This window comes from Hyperoodon ampullatus (genome assembly GCF_949752795.1).
Source record: "Hyperoodon ampullatus genome assembly, chromosome: 4".
In the NCBI taxonomy this organism is placed as follows: domain Eukaryota; kingdom Metazoa; phylum Chordata; class Mammalia; order Artiodactyla; family Ziphiidae; genus Hyperoodon; species Hyperoodon ampullatus.
The window spans coordinates 91,591,999-91,597,998 of NC_136917.1; positions in this window are offsets into that span (position 1 = coordinate 91,591,999).

The window sequence follows — 6,000 nt, forward strand, 5'->3', positions numbered from 1 at the left end:
AGAGTGAAGTAAGTCAGAAAGAGGAAAACAAATACCATATGCTAACATATATATATGGAATCTAAAAAAATAAAAAATAAAATGGTTCTGAAAAGCCTTGGGCAGGACAGGAATAAAGACGCAGACACAGAGAATGGACTTGAGGACACGGGGAGGGGTAAGGGTAAGCTGGGACGAAGTGAGAGAGTTGCATGGACATACATACACTACCAAATGTAAAACAGCTAGTGGGAAGCAGCCACATAGCACAGGGAGATCAGCTCGGTGCTTTGTGACCACCTAGAGGGGTGGAATAGGGAGGGTGGGAGGGAGACACAAGAGGGAGGGGATATGGGGATATATGTATACATATAGCTGATTCACTTTGTTATACAGCAGAAACTAACACAACATTGTAAAGCAATTATACTCCAATAAAGATGTTAAAAAAATAAAATAGTTTCTTCAAACCAAGCATTCTGAATACTATAAAGAAATGGTTTACTCCACAGAATTCAGATAAATATATCAGGCATGTGGAAAGCATTTGGTTTGCTGAGTAATGAGTCACTATCTGAACTAAAATATAAGAAAAGTGTCCCTGCACCCAGGACAGCCCATTCACGATGAATGAAGCATGACTGAGTGCCTCAGCATCACTGCCTCCTGAGGACATTTTCCCTTCCTTTCATCTACCATTATTCATACATAAAACTATTCCTTCTCTCCTAACATTCCCTTCCTTTTATGAGTAAGAAATTGTAAGATTTCACCAGGTAAGAAAAACTCATGTGTTCAGAGTCTATTTCAATATATAATACTAATAACATATTAAATTGGCATTAAAAAGTTACACTATAAAGTCATGGACATTGTTGTAATCACGTCTGTATCCCCAACTTTTGGAACAATGTCTGGTCTAGAACAATAGGCACATGACAAATATTTGTTAAATAAATCAATGACTTAATAATATTAGATCTACTCTTCTTTAGAATAAATTATTTAAAGCAAATGTAGGTTAGTCTTCCTGTGTTATAAAACACATATTTTTTCACTCAAAAACTTAGACTTCAGAGAATCCAGAGTAGCATATCTCTGCAAGCTCAAAAGCTGCAGTCAACCACGGTGGTACGACTATCAGTTGACACTCTTCCTATCTCACTAAATCCTGAGTTAGAGTGCCCTTGAAAAATATTCCAGAGTGAAAGAGGATGCAGAAGCATGTGAAGTTTCTATCCAGTAAGGCATGAACAGTTTTGGAAATAAGGAAAATCACAAGACCACCCAGAAATGGAAATAGTACATTTTAGTAGGTAGAAGAAAATGCATTCTCTTCTACTATTGATACGTTTATAAAATGTGGGATTAGGTTTCCTACCAACAAAGACCCAGACACCTGAAAATTTATGTCCCAACTTAATCATAGTTTAGAAAAAAATCTCATATCTGATATTGTAGAATCTCTAATGTGGTGCCTTTTTAAAAATTTTGTTGGGTACAAGATTGTAACAGAGAAATACACTTAGACTAGCATGTCATACAGAGGTCTCTATGCCTTTAATGTTGCTATTAATAGCCAGGGAAATTCAGAGCCTCTTACTTATTCTCTCATTGTTTGCACCTGATGTCAACTTAGAATGATTTGCTTAAAATACGTAATTCAGTAGGCACCTCAAGAAGTCATATGGAATGTGTAAACCTGGCCTGCCCAATTTCAAGTGAAATGTAAGAGAGAAATGCATATTAATGTAAAATGACTATAACTCAAAAGCTATTTCATTTTCTAAGGTAGTGGAAAAGCCAAACCTGTTTGAAACCATAACTCATCTGTCATAATCTCTTAGACATACCATTGATCTTCCTTAGAAGCTTCTGTCACACAGAAGTGAATAGATCAGGAGGAGCAACATTAAATCACACGGCATCACTGAGAGCCAGGTATGTGAAAATAATTCAGCCCACTTGAGCATGTCCTTAACCACAAGTCCCACTTTCCCACATACCGATTCCTTGTGCTACACATGTACATACCCTGACATAAAATGCATTCACTGTGTAGACTCTACAATGAGATGCATTGTGTATTCCATGCTAGTGCTTACAGATTTTTTTCAATCAATATTGAACTTGATGATCCAATGTTTTCAAGAAACAACTGAAAGATTTTGTGTTGTAATTCCTGAAGCCACATTGTCTGATTGACTTAAGAATGTATATTTTCTCTTGGCATTTTATATTTATTATTAATAAACAGCAGTAGCTAACATGATTGCTTGGCTGCCTACCTCTCTAAAATGAATTATTCTATTAAAATTGTGACTTTCAATGTTCAGTCTGAGGTAGGAAATGGGCTTGAATCTAAAATCATGTTATTCACCAATGTAGGGACTGGTGCAAGGGATTTAAAAAAAAAAAAAGCTTTTTGAAATAAGGGTTAAAGAACAATCTGCCTTTGGAACTTATGGGACTTTTAAACCGGAAGGAAATAAACAATGTTTATTAGGCTCCACTTGCAATTTGTTACTGGATTTTCAGTGCAAAGCTGGTGTTGTTTCTGTGCACAATAATTACTTTATCATTACCTCCCCCCAAAGGTATGAGAAGATAAAATTGTTTCTTTAAAAGCTTTTTAAGTCTGTCAGAATTTCTTATGATTGTGGATGGAATGGAGGGTAAGATGTGGAGTACAGAGACCCCTGCTCAGAGCTTCAAACAATTATTAGGAACTGCACTACAAGTTCTTGTCTTGTGGATCCATGTTCCACCCACAAGACTTTCTCTTAATGAGTATCTGCTGATCTCTAAGAGTTTTTAAGAGATAAGGAGAACTCTGGAGAAATTTTTTAAAAAAAGAGAGAGAGATAAGCAGAAGAAAACCGTTCATCTTACAGTTGAGGAATAATTGATTCTGTAAAGGTAAACTTACTCTATCCACAAGAAAACATTTTAATAATCATTTCTACTATCTAATGCAAAGACAGAGTATGAAGTGTTTGGTTCTATTTAAAACTCAACTGATAATTTTCTGGGTGACTTACTCTGTACCTCAATTTTGTACTTATAAAATGTGCAAGTTAAATAATTAAAAAATAAAAATGAATACCCGGCATACAGTAAGTGCTGAGTTTTTACCAAAAAAGTCATATATTAAAGCATGATTTCAAATTATTTGTGTAATTACTAAATGAATGATCAACATATATTTTTTTATGTGTACAGGGCACCATGATATATGATGAATAGTATTTTTTTATAAAGAATGCATAGTCCCTGACTTCACAAATGTTACAATTTATATGGTAAAGCCAAGTTTTCAATGGTTCAATTCATGTTTCCAGAGTCATTTACAGATTGACCACAAACAATTTTCTAACAGCCTTATAGCCATCCCTCACACCGGGTGAACAGAACCTGCCACAAGAGGCCGGGTCACTTTTAAGGAATCTCAACCTAACTTGACATAGTTTCTTGAGAAAAATAATACTAGGCAGATAGTTTCCTTATCACATCCCTAACCCTCAAGCTCTTTTAAGATCTTACATAGAAATAGGCTTCAGTTAACTCAAAGTTATAAGAAAACAATTACTCTGTCATTTAAAACCTGGAAATATTTCTTCTGGTAACAAAAATCAGTCAATTTAGTATCCCCACCTCATGTTCCTGTCCTGAGCCTCCTAAGACCGCTGTAGTGCACCTTGCTTCCTGGGATGAAAATAACACACTAGTGATTCCTGGCCCCCACCAGTTCCTCAGACACATGCCCTGCTTTTATGAGCATCATCACTTCTCACACACCTGAGAACTCCTCTCATATTTACTCTAAAGAAGAAAGAAAAATTAAGCCATCCCCAAAACAACTACTGCAGAGAGTTGGCACTAAACTCTGCCTTATAGGACTCATTCACAAAATTTGGCTCTGTCTGTGACTGGTGGGAAGATGTTTGAATTCCCTATAATTACAAATGATGGCAAATTAGAGGCCAGCTACACAGCAAAAGAGAAAAAAAAGCGCAAATATTTATCTGATATCTTAAACTCTTTCTCCTGAGAAAAACATTTAGGTGTAGGTGTAGGTCATTTAAAAATGTAAAGAGGAATAATTAGAAAGAATGAAAATGGGAGGTGTTAGGAAAATAATTAGATGAGTATAACTTTTTTCAAGAGCATTTATATAAGACTGCAAAGAATGTACGATAAGTATCCTTTGCTTCTGGGAACTACTTAATTATCAATCACCAAACCTTGTAAGGTTCCAGAGGTACCTAAGTAACCTAAGCCATAAGATAGAAGATGATTTGTAAGTTATGAAATAAAATCTAAGAATTGTTACATCTCAATGAAGGGACTGCATTCCTGGTGAGGAAAAGATTGAAGGAGTGAAGTGTAGGGAAGGTGACTACAAAGACAAATCTTTCATGTTCTCATTGATGAATAAAGGAAATTTATATCAGGAGCAATAGTAGCTGCAAAGAAGAATGATAGGGTATTTTCTTTAATCAAGAACTGAATTACAGGATGAACATCTCATTCACTCTCATTGTTTCAAAGACTACTTATATTTTGTAGACCTCCCAAAGTTCTATTCGGTTGGCCAAATAGCTCATTTGGGTTTTCTTCTGTAAGATATTATGGAAAAACCTGAATGAACTTTTTGGCCAACCCAATATTTCTATATCAGAGACTTCACCTGAACTCCGTATCTTTAGCTCTAAAGTGTAATGGACATCCCAAAGGAATGCCAAAAGTCAACTCACACTTGGCAGGTCCAAACACTGAACTTATTTATTTTACTACTGGCCCATTCTTACTCATTTAGGCAGTCAATCAGTCAGTCACTCAATTATTTAACCAATATTTACTCAGTAGCCACTATGTGCTTAGCATTGTTCTAGAAGCGGGGGATACAATAGAGAAAAAACGTTCACAAATGTCTTACACAAGGAGTTTATATTCTAGTGGGTATGTACAAACTAGGAAAAAATAAAATGTAACAGATAATGATAAATTCTAAAACAAAGAAAGCAGGAAATGGGGAGGAGTTTTAGAGAGTGGAGTCACCTCATAGAATTTGATCCTCTTCCTGTGTTTTTTATCTCAAAATGTCACTAACACACACTCAATTGACAATCCAAAGACAACTGTTGATTTTCAATGTTGCAATTATTCTATATCCATAATAACTCTCCAATTCAATTATTTCCTTCCCACTGCTATGACATTAGGTCAACCTGACGTTATCTTCTGCCAAAATAATTACAACAGACTGCTAAAAGGTCTCCCTACTCTAGTCTTGCACAGCTTGAATCCATTTTTCATACTGTAGCCAGAGAGATCTTACGCATAATCGTTAGGGTTGCTTAGGTTCCCCCTGCATAAAGTCCAAATGAGCTATTTTCCTCTCTCACTCCTTCTCCATCACATCACTCTCTATTTTACATTGTACTTTCAAGCCATATACTGACCTACTGACAATCCCCTGACCTCTTCATACTTATCTTGTTTCTGCATGTGCTATTTCCTTTCTCTAGAGTACTTCTCATTCTCTCCCTTCCTCCCTCTTCTCTCCCCCCATCTTTTATTTTCAACTGGATAAATTCTACTAATTTTTCAGTTTAGACACCAACTTTTTCAGGGACTGTTGAGACTCCCTGGAACTTATTCCTAGGGCTTTTCAGAGTGTACTGTGCCTACGCATATGAGAAAGCTTACAACATTATATTGAAAACCCAATCACTTATATGATAGAATGATACTTTATGATATTAACTTGTATTTTCTTCTCCCTCTCTTTTATTCATACAGGTAGTTGGTGATATAAATGTTGCTCCAGGAAGTGATGCAACAGAGTAGAAAGGAAAAACATCCCATGAATCCTCCTGCTTCCAAAGTGTGGAGAGGATTTCTAGGTGTAGGTAAAATGCCTAGGTTTGCATCATGAAGGAAGACGGATATCCCTGCTATAAGAAAGAAACTGTTCTGTCATGGGGTCAGGGAGGGGGTAGAGAACAGAGATCTGTG